Below are 20,885 nucleotides of genomic sequence, written 5' to 3'. Positions count from 1 at the left end.
CTCCAGCCATGCCTGGCTAAACAGAAGACAAAAGAAGATCTTGTGGAAACAGATTACCTTATTATTCTGTGGTGTTTGTAATTTATTCTGAGTGGTTCAACTCTGCCATTTACGATCTTTGTCTATATAAATGTAGATTAGGTGTGGATGGCACAATAAAAGATGACTCGCCCAGTCATTCTGTTGCTGGATTTGAATAAATGCACGGGAAAATAACAAAATAACATCTGGGAAAAAATAGCACTGAATATGAAAAAAACAGTCAACAGTAGAGGTCTGTCGTAATAGTACCAGATCTTAATATCTCCTCCCCAGTGGCGACTCATCAGAGGAGGCAGAGGGAACTGCCTACTCAAAAATGTATAAATAAATAAGCTTATTTATTTAATTATTTATATGTGCTATAACAATAAATGCATAGCTTTAACGCAAAGGCAGCCATCTGATCCGCATTCTCCACTCAGTCACCACTGTACGCTCAGAGGAGGCAGATGCACTCTTGTCTCTGCTGTAGTTATGATTAGCATGTCTATTAGGTAATCATATTCGTCCATTTCTTGTGCTGGCTTGCATGGAACACTGAGAAAAATAGCCAAGAGTGGCATGCCTACCCTCCCCTTTTAGCCAATCACCGGACGTGTGCCGTCCCATATTGATGACCTCGGATGCTAATACTGATGACAGTGAAAGGAATGAAACATGGTTTAGAAGGAACATAGCAAATGCCTATAGATGATTAATTTTTGTATAGAGTATATATATATATATATATATATATATATATATATATATATATATATATATATATATATATATACGTATACATATATATATATATATATATATATATATATATATATATATATATATATATATATATATATATATATAATTATAGTTAAGCGTACTGTCTCTGTTTGTTTCTTTGAATTGTAATGTACCTTGATCTGGAAATGAATATGTACAGAATGGTATATCATTATTTTGCTGGTCATTTATTTAAGTTTAGCAAATTCAGATTTTATATAGACAATCTTTTATAAACTGAGGGTTAAGGATAGTCTTTAATGATTTTCACTGCCCTCATAGTCCAGACCATGGAGCACAGAAATTCTTCTAAACTAGCACATTACATGTCTACTGCATTCAAAGAGTCATTCATGTCTTTAAACACTCATTAGGTATCCAGTCATACAAAAAATAAACTTTCTTCTTGACCAACATTTCAACAAGAAGAGTCTTTACCAGGGCATTTGTGTTACTGTATAATCCAAAGGCGAATAGGTATTTATTTAACAGAGAGGGTGTACAAGCAGGCAATTGACACTAATGGTCACATTGAATGTCCTTAAATTTCATACATAAATTTGAAAAAACAAACTTTAGTTAGTCTAGTGAGCCTAGGCTCTTTTCCACCTGAAAGCAAACTCATTTAGATATTCTGTCCGAGGAAGCCAAAATATATAGCCCAGAGGAAGTTTCACTCAATCTATTATGTATATAGTGCTTCCTTAGAAAAATAAAGGCTTAAGCTTGCAAGTGTAAAAGTAAACCCAATATTGAAAGTAAAGGCGTGAGGTTTTTAGGTAATGATTGCAATCACGCTACTCCAACAGTGTAAAAAGCTACTGGTAAGATTGCACTTGTATTAATTTTTCTCTTGGTATTCTTTATTTTTCATTTATTCCGATAATGAGCCCTATTCATAAAAGTACTTGCCGACTGCCGTAATAAAACGATGTTTGTTTAAAACTAACAAAAGTCGTCCATATTGCTATTCATAAAATGATCTGAGAATACGGGCGACTGTCACAAAGCACTTTATGAATGGGTATACAGTCATTCAAGAACGAAAATCCGCCTCTTTTGATGACATCATCAGCATTATTAATGTTCCCTGGTTGCCGTCGATAGTTGTTGCAAAAAGAAAAACGGAATCCACCAACAGTACTACAGAAACCCAAATCTGCAGCTGCCAGTCACGGGCAGTTTGCAAAACCTGATTCTGATGCCCCTATCATGTCTGTCAAAAATTCAGGAATTTAGAAAAAAAAAGTATTTTTTAAATAAATAGGGCCTACTTTGTTTACGCTGGTAAACACATTTCCATACACACACATACGATTTCCATTCTTAACTGCAGGACCAAAAAAAAAAACTAAACAAAAAGCACTGTAGGAGGACGTTTGAATAATACTGTAATTCTAATAATAATAATAATAATAATAATAATAGGTCGGCCAGGGTGTCCTCGGCTCACCGCGCACCAGCGACCCCGGTAGTCTGGCCGGGCGCCTGTGGGCTTGCCTGGAAGCTGCCCAGAGCTGCGTTATCCTCCAATGCTGTAGCTCTGAGGCGGCTGCACGGTGAGTATGCAGAGTGTAAAGAAGCGGGCGGATGACGGCACACGCTTCGGAGGACAGCGTGTGTTCATCTTCGCCCCTCCCAAGTCAGCGCAGGGGTGGTAGCGGTGAGCTGAGCCTAAAAATAATTGGGCATTTCAAATTGGGGAGAAAATAATAAAAACTAATTGGCAACGACTAAATTTATAAAAAAATAAAATAAAATAAAAAAAATGTCTGTAAAAAAATAGTCTGCTGAGGCTGTCGTTAGTTTAGATTTCACTGTAGAAAGCGTTCAATAACTCCTAGTTATTGACAGCATTTTGCTGTCGTTCACTCTTATAAATAGCAGGTTGACGCTCAGGACCGATGAAAATTTTATGCTAATGAGGTAATCATTACCCCTTCTCTCAGTTTGTTAAATACATGCCTTCACAGACGAAAATTGTTGGGGCTTAACGATGCATCTGAATTATCTCTTATGAATAGCAACTGTCGTTAAATAGACGGCTGTGGACAAAATCCGATCATGTACTCCTGTTTTCTCACTTCGACAGGCCTTAACCCTTTATGAATAGACCCCAATGTTACTAATATTTTACAAGGACACCAGTTAAACACACTACTTCTATATTAGGAAAATATTAAAAAAATGTTGGATACAGCTCATTTTTTGTTGCATTTTAATAAAAACAGAGTTTCCTTCATTTCATGTACAGAAAAATGTATATTATTATGGAATTCAATTACAGAATTCATAAACAAAAGGCCTCAATATTGTTCTGTAATATTATAAAAATGTAATTGAAATACAATATATGCCCAGTGGTAGAAAAAAGTAGCTGTTTTTGCTTCTTTTATTAAAAAATTATAATAATTTCAAGTAAAATGTAGATTTTATTCAAACTTAGAATTCACAAAGCAAATATGCTTCAAACACTCATTTTCAAAGCAGTTTATTTCCACTCTGCACATATACATTTACACAGAACATTCTTTTTTCTATCAGATCATTTGTAACACTTTCAAGATCTGTGGTGTGGATGCTTCACTGGTGATGCTTTTGGATGTTCAGCCCAATGCATCACTGGTTTCATCAAAGGATTGAATACAAGCCTCAGGTCTGTTACTGCTGTTATTAGAACATGCTTCAATTTATCTCAGAGGAAATTTGTGATTCCTAAGTAAAACATCAGGACAGAGGGTGAAAACAAACTGAGGCATTCTACCCATAATACAGAATACAAATGCAATTGCAATTACTGTGTCACTATAACATAATTGAACCTAGTCAAGTGATGACATTATACAGTACCATATGAGTCAGAGAGCTACATTCTTAAGATTTTTACTCCAAATTTGGAAAGGAAAAACACATCCAATAAAAGGTACCCAACCAGAAGTTAGATCTTGTAGAGAGAGGGGGGAGGGGGGTAAAACTATATTAAAATATACATTATGTATCATAATAGCAGTGTGTATTTTTCATGATAATAACCAATAGAGACATACAGCATGCTAGTATGAATGTCCATATACCATTCTGTCCAGTGTGGGCGCTGCAATACTAATATCAATAATGGTAATAAATACAGCTCCAAGATACACAGGCCTTCTGCCAAGTGAAAACAGAATATAAAAAGATTCCATTAAAAGAAAGGTATGGTACCTAACAATTTGATCTGTCAACGTGATATCGCTTTACATCGCAAAGTACTCACTATTATGCAGGTGGGAATTCAGTAGATGTGAACTGTCGGTGTGTGAAGGGTTGGTGAAGAGCTCTCTGTTACATAAATGATAGTTTAAATGTATGATCTTTCTGGGGTCTGCATGGAAGAACATTTACAGCAGTCTGCTCACAACTACATTTTGATGGAAACGTTTTTTGTTTTTTTTTTTTTGTTTTTTTTTCACAATTGTGCCGATCGTGTTCCAGCGTCAATCATTTTCTTGCTGTGGCTTCGATATGAGTTGAGTACAATTAAAAAAAAAACAAAAAACAAAAAAAAACGTGTTTTGTGTTTATTTGGTTTATGTATGATGTTTATTAGATGATTGTCATTGATTTAAAATTAGTATTTTAAACGTAATTTTTAGGTAGCAATCCTTATTTGCGTTGTCTGTTTGAAGTTCGGTGTACGCTAATGTCTATTAATATTATGTTGTAAAATGTTCTCGAATACTAGGGATGATAGGCTACAGTTTTATATGGGTCCACCTACAGAACCGGCACGTAACTAAATGTTAAAGACAAATGAAAATAGGTAGATTTTTGACTTGCTAATAACTTGCTATTTTATTCAGCCACAAATAAAATAACGTTACCATGTGCCCTTTATTGATACATTTATATCGATATTATTTAATAACTGTAACACGCTCTGCAAAAAAGGATATATGTACACATTCAAGCAAAAAGTGATTAAACAAATATAAAATGGTTTCTTTGGACTTTATAAACAAGTTGGAGTCTTTACCTTGCTAAGAGTCTACTTGCAAAAAGTATATATATATATATATATATATATATATATATATATATATATATATATATATATATATATGTCAACAGTATTTCGAACTGTATTAGAAAATCAAAACGTAGCCTATACTACAAAATAAATGAATAAATAAACATTTGTAAACTATCAGGAAATATCATTCGATTTTCATGTTAAAAACAGTTTTGATGTAATGTATTTGAGTATTTATTTTTTAACATAGTTTGTGTTTGCATGTTTGGAATTCACACACTGTAAGTAGTTTGGCAAAACCTGACATCTGTTTAGTTATGTTTATGTAAGGGATGAGTAACCTAATGGAAATATTATGATAGTTGTATTTTACCTTTTATTTTCAGTGATCCAAAAACAAATGATGTATAACATGCATGGCTAGGCGCAAAACACTAAACACCAACTTTAAAAGCCGGGCTTTATAAAGTTACTACCTAACTCAGTTGTTGATTATAACCACCACTAAAACATTCATAAACAATTCCCAAGTGGATCATTCAGTGTCTATCTGCAGGTTAGTATTTTGGTTGTTGTTGTTGTTGTATGCAGACTTCATTTTTGAAATGCAGCAGGAGAGTGGTGTGTTTCTTGACAGTTGCAAAATCCAGCAGATACAATTTCCTTATTTAAAAGGTTGTCCTGCACCTTTTCAAACATAATCTTCAACAAGGCATGATTTCAACTAACCATTAAGGCAATGACAAATGCTTTTTTTTTCTCGCAACCCCAGATTTCCTTTGATGTACATATTTAAAGACTTGATGCTTAAGAAAACTGTCCAGGACACTTGGAAGGAGGTGAGGGTTGTAATAAGCAAATTGCTCACTATTAGTGTGGCTGCTGCCCCTTGCCTACATCACCATCATGTTTAAGAATGTTTAGGGGGTTAATAGATCACTTGGAAAAGAGGGAGAGAAAAAAGAAAGAGAGAGAGAAGCAGAGAACTGAGATAAATAAGAGCAAAAGAAGAAAAAGGTATTTCCGCTAAAACTAATCAATCAGGAATTTATAATAGCTTCCATGCAGAACTGCTGACTCTGGGTCACCAGCTCCCGTGACCCTTAAACATAAGGGCAATGTTCACGTAAGAAAGAGAGATAAGGGAATCCTAAGCTAATTGCCCAGCCAATATCAGTGCATTCAATGCCTTCCATTTTCACTCCAATCCATTTTTTAATCACTCCCTTATTACTTTAATTCCCAATAAGCAGGTTTTGCTTTCTTACCCACAAGCCATCTAATGTGCACATACGTGTGTTTTGTTGTCTATTTTATAATGCATGTACATATTAAACAAGCAACTCCCTTCTCAATCAAAATGCACATTCAGATCTGTCTGCTCCTAACACTTCATAAAATAAATAAGCACATCTCATCAAGTAAAAATGGATGGCAGTCCTTCAGTAAAAGCAAGCAAGCATCTCTCGTTCAGCCAGATAAGAAAACAGCATCTCATAAAATAAGTCTTCGGAGCTATCCCAGCAAATGCAAAAGAAACCAGATTTGTGTACTTACTTAAAATGCTTTAGCTTGTTCCTCTGTCTCTGTGGCTGTGAGCTCCAATACAAAAAGTTGCAAGTGTGCTCAGCCTTATTGCTGTGTTTTAACCAGCAGCTTGCTCTGCACTGGCTGGGGGATTAAAGCACTTTTAAACTCACACAGACACCCCATGTGACCAGGAAAAGTCATTGGTGAGGGCTCAGGAATAAATTATGAGCTGAGCTGTCCGTGCACCCCCTAGCCAATGTTTCGGGAAGTGTATGCTTAAAAAAAACACACACTCACAGATACATGTCAGAGAATTTAGCTAGAAACGGTTTTAAGAAATCCACTAGAATTATACTATATATTATGTTTTCTTTCTGGTCCTTTACTGAATGAAAACCAGAAATGCTGCTCTACTGGAAACTGTTATCTCTCTTCTTTTTAAATCACTTTTTTTCCAATGGAGCTGCTGTATTTATTTATTTCTCAATTATTGGAGAAAGCAGAGCTTGCTTACAGACAACATTTACTTGTAAAAAGTTACATTTCTCATCCTTTCATTGAATCTACATTTTAAGGTTAGCCAACAAACAAAAAATGTTACGTAGATTGTTGCTAAGAAACCATTTTTTCTCAAGTAATGCAAAAAATAACAACACGACTCCTAACTTCATACAAGTAGAGCACATATGTTTTAAAGGATATTAAAACAAACATGATTTAATCAGCATTGTCTTGAGGAAATGAACGTCAATTATCAACATATCGTCTGATTTAGTGATTAAAAATAAACCATGGATGTAAAAATGGATTGCTTGCTGATGCATACAAATATACATATTACCATACAAATGAGTATGAGACTTTTTGTATTTCAATATTTGACAACCTGGGTTTAAGAGATTAAAACGTTGTTATTCGCCTGTTACCATGGGTTTTGAGGCTACAAACATGTTCAGGTTTGTGTGACAACAGGGTTGCCAGTGGTGGGGGGCACTAATGTTTCTGAATGATAACTATCTTAAACATCAGAGGAATCCAAATTCTATATTATCCCATATCATGAATGGCCATGGCAACCTGGCACTGCATCTTTTAAATGTTGAAAAGAGGGCATAACTTTTGTATATACTGGTTCAAATGTGTTTTGTTTTTATTTCCGCTGAGACTGGCGCCATTCACACTTCACACTGCAGCATGCTTCAAATTGTGTCCCCCTAAAACTATTTATTGTGTAAATTATCTTTTTTCAAAGTCCTATATTTTGTGTGTATGTTGGAATCAGAACTCACTGTGATGTAAATTGTTTGTTTCCTAATCTGGATTATGCCATGACATTGTTTATACATCTTTCGGTTTTCATTAACAGAAAGAAAAACTGCCAAAAGTTGTCAGCAAACAGCCAGCAATTATGGAAAAGAGAGGCGAGTTTATAAAGGAAGAAAACAAAAATTACCAAAAACAGATAGAGCCGTATTAAATTATATAATAACCTTATTATACATCTTAATTAAATCCTTAGACTTTTGTCAAAACCTCAGAATGACCTACTTACTACAGTTAAAATATCTGAAATACTGAACACATTTAATGTTACACAGAAATTCGAATTTTAAAGTGGTTTTGAAACCACAGCTAAGTCTTTCATATCACAGATGTTGTTGTTGTTTGTTTTTTTTTTGGAACTGAAGCATAAAGATTAATTTTGCTTCATTCACAAATCTTACCAGATAAACCTAGAAGTGGATTCAAAGAAGGATAGTGCAGCTTTGATAGTCTTTTGTATTTCTTTTCTTAAGCTTTCTCTCTGGGTCTGGAATGCAAAGCATTTTTTTAAAACAATGCCAGCTAGCTTGGCGGCTAAAAAACACAGGGTGTACATTTACAAATCAATACTGAGGTTCAGAAGCCTTTGCATTAAACATGAGCCTTATGTAGCTCTCAGACCTAATATCGCTCTCATCAAACTAACCTGCTCTCAACAGCTCATAGCTCTTAAAGATGCAGTGTCCATTATAAAAACACATTAGCATCATACAGTAAAACACAAACATTTGGTTGATTGCAGTTTAGAGTCCAGTGCCGGAATCGTTAAAATTACTAATTACTACCAGCAAATTAAAAATTAATACTTGTATTTAATAAGTTAGAGTCTCAGGAAAGCACTGTTGATTCAAATCAGTGTTTAAAATAAGCACAGAAAACTGAACCATGAAAGCAAAGGATTTAAATCTCTCTCTCTCTATCTATCTATCTATCTATCTATCTATCTATCTATCTATATATATATATATATATATATATATAAAGAGAGAGAGAGAGAGATATTCAAAAATTAATATATGTGTGTGTGTGTGATTTGTATCATTTTCAGTGTGTAATTTGTTCTTAGCATTCAGCTGTTTCTTATGCATGATAAATAATGGCATATTGCCATTAAAGAACAACATACCAAACCACAGACAGACAAAAAGAATATTTACTGCCCCTATCGTGTTTATGTATCTGGTAACATCCATTTGTGAAAACATGAAAGTGAAGTATTTAGAGTTATGCTCTCTTCACAAAAGGAAACATAGAATGTGATGCTGCTACAGACAGAAATATACTTCTCCATTATTGAGAATAGGAAGTCAATTCAGAATAAAAAGTACCATTTGTATACTTACAAACTGCTTGTAACAACATTACTGATTAAGGCATTTTCTATGTTATGTAAAAGGCGTTTTCATTTTCTATAGTTGAAGGGGACACATGTCTGAAACCAACATCAGAGTGAGTGTTCTGTAAGCAATGGCATTTTTAACAGTACAAAATCGTAAGATAGCAAGTTTAAGATGATAAAAACTAAGGGTGCAACGTTAAGTGAAGTTACAGACGTGCTCAAATTTGTTGGTACCCTTACAGCTCATTGAAATAATGCTTCATTCCTCCTGAAAAGTGATGAAATTAAAAGCTATTTTATCATGTATACTTGCATGCCTTTGGTATGTCATAGAATAAAGCAAAGAAGCTGTGAAAGAGATGAATTATTGCTTATTCTACAAAGATATTCTAAAATGGCCTGGACACATTTGTTGGTACCCCTTAGAAAAGATAATAAATAATTGGATTATGGTGATATTTCAAACTAATTAGTTTCTTTAATTAGTATCACACATGTCTCCAATCTTGTAATCAGTCATTCAGCCTATTTAAATGGAGAAAAGTAGTCATTGTGCTGTTTGGTATCATTGTGTGCACCACACTGAACATGGACCAGAGAAAGCAAAGGAGAGAGTTGTCTGAGGAGATCAGAAAGAAAATAATAGACAAGCATGGTAAAGGTAAAGGCTACAAGACCATCTCCAAGCAGCTTGATGTTCCTGTGACAACAGTTGCAAATATTATTAAGAAGTTTAAGGTCCATGGAACTGTAGCCAACCTCCCTGGGCGCGGCCGCAAGAGGAAAATCGACCCCAGATTGAACAGAAGGATAGTGCGAATGGTAGAAAAAGAACCAAGGATAACTGCCAAAGAGATACAAGCTGAACTCCAAGGTGAAGGTACGTCAGTTCCTGATCGCACCATCCGTCGCTTTTTGAGCGAAAGTGGGCTCCATGGAAGAAGACCCAGGAGGACTCCACTTTTGACAGAAAAACATAAAGAAGCCAGACTGGAATTTGCTAAAATGCATATTGACAAGCCACAATCCTTCTGGGAGAATGTCCTTTGGACAGATGAGTCAAAACTGGAGCTTTTTGGCAAGTCACATCAGCTCTATGTTCACAGACGAAAAAATGAAGCTTTCAAAGAAAAGAACACCATACCTACAGTGAAACATGGAGGAGGCTTGGTTATGTTTTGGGGCTGCTTTGCTGCGCCTGGCACAGGGTGCCTTGAATCTGTGCAGGGCACAATGAAATCTCAAGACTATCAAGGCATTCTGGAGCGAAACGTACTGCCCAGTGTCAGAAAGCTCTGTCTCAGTCGCAGGTCATGGGTCCTCCAACAGGATAATGACCCAAAACACACAGCTAAAAGCACCCAAGAATGGATAAGAACAAAACATTGGACTATTCTGAAGTGGCCTTCTATGAGTCCTGATCTGAATCCTATCGAGCATCTATGGAAAGAGCTGAAACTTGCAGTCTGGAGAAGGCACCCATCAAACCTGAGACAGCTGGAGCAGTTTGCTCAGGAAGAGTGGGCCAAACTACCTGTTAACAGGTGCAGAAGTCTCATTGAGAGCTACAGAAAACGTTTGATTGCAGTGATTGCCTCTAAAGGTTGTGCAACAGAATATTAGGTTAGGGGTCCCATCATTTTTGTCCATGCCATTTTCATTTGTTTTATTATTTACAATATTATGTTGAATAAAAAATCAAAAGCAAAGTCTGATTTCTATTAAATATGGAATAAACAATGGTGGATGCCAATTACTTTTGTCAGTTTCAAGTTATTTCAGAGAAAATTGTGCATTCTTCGTTTTTTGTGGAGGGGTACCAACAAATTTGAGCACGTCTGTATACAATACAATGCATGTTAAATAATTTTAAATGGATTGATATATCCAGTTAATAAGTTATATTAAGACAAATAAATTTTTTGAAACTTGGATTCATAGCTCAACTTTTTGGTAGAATTGATATGCATATTAACCTGTCAAAACCCCAGCCCCTCACAGACAATTTCCACCTGGGGGGCTGTGCCCTTAAATAAATCACAATATCTTCCAAAGTATAGACAGCACAGGCATGGTTCAGGGCTTGAATTCAAGGTAACCCCTGTAAATCTTTATGTCAATTGATATACTAAGTTCTAAAAGGGATGTTATCTTCTGGCACCTCACAGGCTAGCTATTGCCACATGCATTTGCCTTTGAAAGGCTTTTTTTCCCCCTTATCTCATTCAAGAGGTGGGCGTGTTTGTTTGCACATCGATTACTCTGTGATGGATTGGGCTACAAACAAAGTAAAGGTATGAATGGAAAGCTTGTGACCTCCCCTACAACGTGATCAGGGAGACTTTACCGTCATCAAGGTTGTAAGACCAGAGCAGCAAAACGCAAGCTAGTCGATTGCTTTTGTTTTGAATGCAAGGGGGTACTAGACACATTGTGAATGGGATATCTCAGCAGTGAAATGACGGATTCGAAAAATTCCTTTGCTGTTTGACGGTAGGAAAACAACGATTTTGATATCGAGTCAGCTTTTTTTCTCTTTTGCTTTTGTAATAATATTAAAAATGAGTTATGAAATATAATATTTACGTGCAGTTCCGTGTTCCGCCCGCGGGACTAGAGGGCGTAAGAATTGTCTCCAGTTTGGATACAGTCAACATGAAAAGATTCACCTAATCTATAACCCCTTAACCCTACCATGTCCATGTGTGTCTTCTAGAAATAGTTATTGGGTCAAACAAACATGCCAGTTCCCTAAGCCCTGAGCTGTACTGCAATCATGTGCACACAAATGGGTAATTGGGCATGAAATTTAATTTAATGCAGTATTTACTTTTGATCAGGAAAATAAAATGTAATGTAAACCCCTGAAACAAAATAGTTCAGAAAGATAGTTTTGCTTATGTCATAAAGCTGCATTTAGAATAATTTACCACTTAAATACAGATGGTAACGAGAAACATACAAATCATAGTTAAAAGAAAGAAAGAAAGAAAGAAAGAAACTGTATTTGGTTATGTAGTCGTCTGCTGGTTATCAGAAATTATATAACATTTAAATAAACAAATATATATATAACATTTAAATAAACAAATATATATATATATATATATATATATATATATATATATATATATATATATATATATATATATATATATATATATATATTAGGGATTACTGTGACATAATGGAATTGCCAAAAAGGTTTTTGAATTAAGCACTCCTCATTTTCCCTGTGATTATCTGAAATTGTGCTTTCTTGTTGGTCTGTATTCAGTAGATAATTCAAATCATCCTGGACCTGAAAAGAAACACCACTTTCAGGAAATCAGCCATTAAGATAAATATAGCTTCCTTTCTGGAGGATGCTCGCTTCTTGTTGCTTTTCATTCTCAAAGCCATGTTTGACACGAGCCACCACAAGGCATGGTCTCTGATTGCTGTTCGAAACTATCCAGGCCTCTGCCTGTTGAGAGCCCCCCCTGCTGGCCCTTTGTCATCCCTCTCAGCACTGGGATCTTTGTGTGTAAGTGACATCTAACTCAATGGTACAGTGACATGACCTGCTGTTACATACCACTTTTTTCTTGCCTTGAATACATATTCAGTCTCCAGAAGAAAAGTTTGAATCACCTGTACTTTTAGGTTTAGGTTAAAGCATATATCACTTCATAATAGCTGGAAAATCTCAAGCAACTAGTGAACTCACTTTCAATAATATATTATGCGTTATTTCTGTTTTTCAGTATGTGTACTAGAACTGTCAACAATATAAAGATTTATTTTTCACATTTTGAAATATCTCATATAATAAGAAAAGGTATTTCTCTGGTTCCTATTTTTGAACATGTTATCGGGCAGAGAATCTTGACAAAATAGCACCCCCTGCTGAATTTCCTTATATAAATATTGATGTTATGTGATGAAGACCCTGTAATTTACTACACTACATGATGATGCTGTCTTGACAGACATTGCTTTTTTGTGCAAACACAGTAAACCATCTATTGCCACCATGTGTCAATGGGAGATTGCAGTTGGTTGATTAAAATCAATTTATTCAAATTATATAAAAATAATAATAATAACCAATCTACACATAGCAATAGAAATTAAGTAATTCGTTGAATTAGGAATGTTTTTTTTATTGTTTAATGTAGTGTTAGCAACACTTAATAGCATAGTAGACAGAAATAATAATAATAATAAAACATATCTTATAAAACAAAATTAGCAAAGCAGAACCCCTGAAGAATACAAAACAGGATCCAAATGGGCTCATTGGTTTCCTATTTTACAAAATAGGCAAGTGTGTTAACCTTTTTTTTCTTTCTTATATAATTAGCCTATTACTGTTGTTATGTTATGTAAAAAAAGACTTAAAATAAATAACAATTATAGTGGTCCTTTTAAAATAATGGCCACTAAGTAACACTGAGCTCCAATAGAGTTGTATCTTACGGATGGCATTTCACTTGAAACAATAGAATTGGTGGCCATTTTTCCAAAGGGCTTTGTAACTATATATATATATATATATATATATATATATATATATATATATATATATATATATATATATATATATATATAATCAGGGGTGATTAGAAAGTGAGGTTATCACATAAATGCACCATATCATTGATGTGGCAAACTTACTTTCTAATCACCCTGTATATAATATTACTTTTTAAAAAACATTCTTAAACCATGTTACCATGTTCCATGGTAAAATGCTCGAAAAATAAATACATTTAAAACCATAAATGAACAAGTAAGTACAAAAACAGTCCCTGCCATTGTCTATTTGCTTGAGAGTCTAGCAATGGATCGGGGGTGGCCGTCATTGTAGCGTTGTTTCCATCAATACCCACAATAAAACACCCTGTCACTGTTTCTTCTGACCTCTTTTCAAGGCTGTGTAATGTTAATAAATCAACCAGTCGCTCCAAGGTTACCTGCATCAATGCAAAGGAAGTGCCCTCCTACTGAGGAATGAAATAAGACCCACATGTCTAAACAAATTCCATATAATCTTACTGAATACAAATATGTATTGAAAAATCTCAAAAATATATGTATTGAAAGCAACTGGATTTCATTGACCAACTAGATCCATAATAGCTGTTTTGGTTATTCACATCAAGGGGAATAAAAAGGCTTTAATGTACAGCTGACCTTCCATTTCCATTGACCTTATTTACTTAAAATATATTATTAAAATATGTATTCAAATCTTAGCTAACATAATTACCTGTACACCGAACAATGCTGTGTGATCTACCTTTCCACAAATGAATGAGGAAAACTTTGGCGCGAATGTGCATCTTGATCATTTCTTTCATGGTGGAAGCTTCATCTTTTTGGTTTATGTCTGTTGCACCAGATAACTTTCCCCAAGGAACCTGATTCCTCTAAATAATCTTTTATCTTGCTGTAATACTGCATTGAGAGAGGGCACATGAGCTTTCCTTGCACAGCCTGATTTAAAGTGACTAGACAGAAAAGTGACAGAACAGACCTGTAAATGTACTCTGTAACATGGAATGGAACAGAGATAAACCTAGCCTCTGCAAGCTTTGCTCCTTTTTCAGGCAGTATTTTAAATTCAGAAAACACATTTGTCCTAAGGTTCCCTCATTCATATGTGAAAAATATTGATTGGGTTAGAGGTAGGGGATTATGAAATAAATTAGCAAGGATTAGATACAATAAAACCAAAAGGCTCGAATATTTAAGATTTATATTTTTTTTGATTTTGCTGTTTAGTTCAATCTGCACCAGAATTTTAATATCAGGCTTATACAAAGAATTGGAGGCACTTAATTAATGCTTCTTATCAATATTTTTTGTGTTTTTTTTTTTTTTTTTTTTCTGGCAGACTAACGTGTCATATTCACAGGATGTGCTGCCTCAATTAACTACCAATGTCTACTCTTCAGATGTTCAGACAAGCAGGATAAATTATATTAGCAAAACTAATACTTAACTGAACGTTTATTAAGGGCTTCTGGTACATTCTCAAGGATAATACAAATACAGACAGTGGTAGTCAGTTCCAATCCTGTCCATTCTTTAGGGGGAGGTACAGTTCTTTTGTATCACTGGTAGGCGTTCACACTGTATTTTGTACCTGGACGGATCTGTCAGCTGTCCATCCATAACTTCCATAGCACTCAATAACACAACTACTAATAATATACATATATAGTATTAGTTCTCAGAAGAGACACAGTAATACATTTACCAAGCCATGCACATTCATTCACTAAATCTGTCTGTCTCAAAAGTGTATGTTTTAACAAATGTGTTTTCATTTTAAAACAGGGTTATTGGGGACAGCACTACAGCTATGGCCAAATGTTTTGCATCACCTAGAATTTTAGGATTGAGGCACTATTTCATCTCTTTTTCTCTGTCTCTCCCCCCTCTCCCTGCTCCTCCTACCCCCACTGTCACCTCTCGCCGAAACCTCCGCTCTCTCTCCCCCTCTGTCCTTGCCTCCACTGCTCTCTCTCACCTCCCTCCTATCGACTCCTTTTCACAACACTCCGTAGACTGCTACCTCCACCCTCTTCTCCTCACTCACCTCCTCCCTCGACTCCCTCTGTCCCCTCACCTCCCGACCTGCTCGCCCCTCCCCTCCCCATCCCTGGCTCTCCTCTGCGCTCCACTCGGCAAGAATCACACTGTGATCTGCTGAAAAGAAATGGAAGAGAACCAAACTCCCTGCTGCCCTAGACCTTTACCGCACTCTCCTCTCCTCCTTCTCCTCTACTCTCTCCTCTGCTAAATGTGCTTATTTCCAATCTGTAATCCAAGCCTCCACTAACAACCCACGTAAACTATTCTCTACCTTCTCCTCCCTCCTAAACCCCCCCCCCTCCTCCCTCCTTTATCTCCCCTGATGACTTTGCCTCCTTCTTCTCTTCTAAAATCTCAGATATCCGCAAACTCTTTAACACCTCTCCCTCCCCCGCACCCCCTCCTGCTCCAACCCCTACACCCACTACATCCTCAGCTACCATCCTGTCTCCCTCCTACCCTTCCTCTCCAAAACCCTCGTGCGGACTGTACACCGCCAGCTCTCTGCTTTCCTGCTTGACCCTCTCCAATCTGGCTTCCGCTCTGCTCACTCTACTGAAACCGCCCTCCTGTCTGTCACCAACTCACTTAAATGTGCCTCTCTCTCCTCTGTCCTAATTCTCCTCGACCTCTCTGCTGCCTTTGACACTGTTGATCACTCTATTCTACTATCATCTCTTGCTGACCTGGGGATCTCTGGCACTGCTCTGGCCTGGTTCTCCTCCTACCTCTCCAACCGCACTTACCAGGTAACCTGGCGTGGAGCAACCTCCACACCTCACCCTCTCTTAACTGGAGTCCCCCAAGGGTCAGTCTTGGGTCCTCTCCTGTTATCTCTCTACACCCGCTCCCTGGGCTCCCTCATCGCATCCTATGGTTTCTCATACCATTTCTATGCTGATGATGCTCAGATTTTCCTCTCCTTCCCCACCTCTGACTCCACCATCTCCTCCCATATCTCTACCTGTCTGTCTGCTATTTCCTCCTGGATGCACTCACATCACCTCAAACTCAACCTCTCTAAATCTGACCTCCTTTTCTTTCCCTCCTCCTCCCCCTCCTCTGATCTCTCTATCTCTTTTCCTCTGGAATCTACCACACTCTCTCCCTCTTCCTCCGCTAAGAACCTTGGAGTCACCCTGGACCCCTGCCTCTCTTATTCCCAGCACATCTCCACTCTGGCACGCACTTGCCGATTCTTCCTGAGCAACATCCGAAGAATCCGACCCTTCCTCACCAACTATGCTATCCAGCTCCTGGTCCAGGCCCTGGTACTCTCCCGCCTAGACTACTGCAACTCCCTCCTGGCTGGCCTCCCTGCGTCCGCCACCTGTCCGCTCCAGCTCATCTAGAACCCTGCTGCCCGCCTGGTGTTCTCTCTGCCTCGCTTCGCCCACGCTACTCCACTACTCCGCTCGCTCCACTGGCTCCCGATCACCGCTCGCATCCAGTTCAAGACTCTTGTACTAGCCTACAGATGCCTTGACCAGACTGCACCCAGCTACCTCCAGACCCTCATCTCTCCCTACACCCCCACTCGACCTCTCCGCTCCGCCTGCACTAGAAGACTAGCTCTACCTCCGCTATGCTCCCCTGCCTCCAGAGCCCGCTCCTTCTCCACCCTTGCTCCGCAGTGGTGGAATGACCTTCCTACAGATGTCAGGACTGCCCAGTCCCTGACCACATTCCGGCGCCTCCTTAAGACTCACCTCTTCAAACAGCACCTGTAGAACACCTCTGTTTGTATCCTGGGACACTATCACCCTTCATGTAAATGTGCTTTATTTTGCTCTTATCTGCCCCCTATTTTACTGCATTTAATCCTGTACTTCAGAATACTGTAATCTGCCAAGTGTTTAACCTGTAGTACTTTGTATTTAATCACATCCTGATGTAACTATCACTATTTAATCATATCCTGATGTAACTATCACTATTATCTGCTGTATTATTGAATTGTGGTTTGTCACACTTGTACTTTGCTTGAACAAAAGTTATTGTATTTCTTGCTCTTATTGTATTACTTGTATTGTAACACTTGAAATGTATTTGCTTACAATTGTAAGTCGCCCTGGATAAGGGCGTCTGCTAATAAATAATAATAATAATAATAATAATAATAATAATAATAATAATAATAATAATAATAATAATTTAAAAAAAAAAAAAGAAATTACAAAATGATATCGCAAAAGTCTACCGAAAGCCATAATAGTAGTACAGTATTTCATGTTAGATTTTGAAATGTCACATTTTTCAATTGTTGTCAGTTTTTTCTTAAGTGCAGTATATTGAAAACTACAAAGTGTTATGTAATTCAATACGTTGATGTAACATTATTGAGCAGGTTTTAGTTGACGTTATGAAGCAAAATTAGTTAATTCTATAAGGTGATACAAAATGTTTGGTCATAGCTGTAGGTTAAATGCCTCTCTACCTTGCTTGAGATGTGTGAAACTGTCCCACCCCTTCAGGGACTTCTTTCCTGTTAGTAACCAACCAGGTGCTTACCTGAATACTGACATGCCTTGCTGCCTGTAAGATGCTTGACTCACAAAGAAACTGCTGAGGTCCTGAGGTGAAATGGCTTTGGAACAAGAGGCCGTGTACTAGATACCGTGATTTAAAATATATTCTCATTCGAAATGGCTCATTTGAGACATGTATAGTGAATGGAAGTTCATAATATGAAAGATTTAAGATTTATGAACATATTTTGTAAGCTTTTTTTTTTTTTTTTGTAAATTTAGTCGTTGCCAATTATTTTTATTATTTTCTCCCAATTTGGAATGCCCAATTATTTTTAGGCTCAGCTCACCGCAACACCCCTGCGCTGACTTGGGAGGGTGAAGACGAACACACGCTGTCCTCCAAAGCATGTGCCGTCAGCCGACTGCTTTTTTCACACTGCGGACTCACCATGCAGCCACCCAAGAGCTACAGCGTCGGAGGACAACGCAGCTCTCGGGCAGCTTACAGGCAAGCCCGCAGGCGCCCGGCCAGACTACAGGGGTCGCTGGTGCGTGGTGAGCCAAGGACACCCTGGCCGACCTAACCCTCCCTCACCCCGGGCAGCGCTCAAAAATGGAGCGCCGCCCCCTGGAAGCTCCTGTCCTCGGTCGGCAACGGAATAGCTTGGACTTGAACCCGCGACGTCTAGACTATAGGGCACATCCTGCACGCCACACGGAACGCCTTTACTGAATGCGCCACACGGGAGCCCCCTTGTAAGCTATTTTAAGACTGCTTTTGAGTACAACAATCATGTCCCGCTGTCCTGTGAAGAATCCAGAAAGCATTTTTACTGTCCATGCTGTGAAATTCTGTAGAAATCTTAGGAAACCAGCGCAGACTGGCCCACCTATTTTCTAATTAATCACAAGGGATCAGTATTGAATACCAAACTAGCTCTACCTTCAACCCAGGAAGGTCAAATGTAGTCAGAATAAATACAATCAAAGTGCTACCTCAAACCATGTCATTTTTTTTTTTTTTTTTACTTAATTACATTTTACACCTACATATCTAATAGCCTACCAAGAAAAAAAAAAAACATATTTGACTGAAATGCATTTTTTCTTTTTTGCTTAAAGGTCCAGTTTTTGCAAATTGAAATACAAAACATGTCAGTTATGACAGAAAATGATAAAGAAATAACTTCACAATTTTGTTAATTGTTTTTTATTTCTGTAATTGTATACCCTTTTCACGAGAAACTTTCAAACTGAGGCATTAATCCCAATGTTGTTCAAATTAGTGGGGTTTTTCTGTGATGTGCCAATTAAAAATAAATCCATTCTAGAGCTTATAGGAACTTAAGGTGCCCACAATTACCCCACAATTGCTATGATTCATTTATCTTGTGATGGATTGTGAAAATAATTTTATAAAGCATCATTATGTCAGTGAACTATGATAATTTCTGACCTTACACATGCCCACTACAAAAACATAATGAAACACAACAAAGTAAATTGGTGACGTCTTACCCCATGGTGAAAAGCCTGATATCCTGCCCAGATGTGCTCTATCTGGCAGTACTGGAGCAAACATTTGCCTTGAAGGTAAGACTACATTCATGTTGCAGTGCTGACTTTCCCTGTACTAATAACAGCGCCTATCAAAACACAGGAAACGTGATGTAAGTTTCAAAGCATACACTGGAATGCAGTTCATGTCAGATTCCTCTTGGCTTCTTGGCAAAAAAAAAATTGAAAAAATGAAATGTCACCTTTGTGAATTTCCTCCAGGTATAATCATACTATTATGTACAGAGTGTGTTGTATTCACCAGTGGCTCAATTTAAATTTGATTGACAGGTTTTATATTATTACTGTTTTTCACTTTAATTAAATAAATGAACTAATTACGTTCTTTGATTTTACCTGGCTTCATTGCTGTTTTAATAATGTTGTGGGAGAGGTAGGGTTCAGTAGACACAAAAATAAAAAGCTAGTATTGTCTATTTTCTGATTTGTAATAAAGGGTTGTGCTCATTGCTTTCAGTTATACATATGTTAAGCGTACTTTCAGTTAAGCGTATATATTTTTCCTGTTTCAGTTAACAGGCACGAGGCCCGCTGTGCACAATAAAAGCTTTGTCAAGCTTTGAATACAGAGCTCCTTACAGTAAAAGCAATGTTTAATCTGTAAAACTAAAATAAATGACTTCATTAAATCTCTCAGCAAAAGTAAATGGTTAATTACGCGTGGGATAAACAGAAAACGTTGTCCCTCCATGTCAGTGTCTTTCCTCACACGTGACCCATCTAGAACCATTGTGTACCCTCTGTCTGGATATGCTATGACAGTTTCCTTTAATTAGTTAAGTATCATACTGACACTATTCATTTATTATTGTTCACAAAAACAAAATAGTACTACATCAAATATTCTGTACCAAATGCAAATGTATTTAATGAAACTATTAAACACCTCTACAGACCAATTTAAAACCCAATAAAATTATCATAACATATAATTTTAAAATGTACAATGATCAGAAAAATGCAGAAATGCATTTTGTCACCTATTTACATTACAATTCACTATACCACATTTACATAGCACCTTTAAAAACCTACTCCTAAAGTGTAAAAATGGAAATTATTGACTGCTTCTTCAAAGAAAAAATGCAAATTATTTTAAAAAACAACTCAAGGATTTTTTTTTTTCACTGAAAACATTGTGCTGGAGCAGCTCCATATATCTGGCGCTGAACTTTTTATTTAAATATGTTGAAAGCTGAACAAAAGCTGTGTTCACACTTGTATCGTTATGATACTGGTA

The 20,885-nt window shown here is 37.0% G+C and overlaps 1 protein-coding gene across 1 annotated transcript in view; it reads right to left on the bottom strand.

The window, feature by feature from the left end:
* The window catches only part of LOC131737104 (ciliary neurotrophic factor receptor subunit alpha-like), a 160,876-nt gene extending 154,361 nt beyond the window's left edge, over window positions 1–6,515 (bottom strand). The window contains exon 1 of the mRNA XM_059023871.1: window positions 6,377–6,515. The gene's annotated coding sequence lies outside the window, so the exon portion shown is untranslated. The remainder of the gene's footprint in view (window positions 1–6,376) is intronic.
* Window positions 6,516–20,885: the final 14,370 nt, after the last annotated feature.

Source organism: Acipenser ruthenus, chromosome 1 (genome assembly GCF_902713425.1).
Source record: "Acipenser ruthenus chromosome 1, fAciRut3.2 maternal haplotype, whole genome shotgun sequence".
Classification (NCBI taxonomy): Eukaryota; Metazoa; Chordata; class Actinopteri; order Acipenseriformes; family Acipenseridae; genus Acipenser; species Acipenser ruthenus.
The sequence above is the reverse complement of the archived record's forward strand: the minus strand, read 5'-3'. Positions and strand labels throughout refer to the sequence as shown.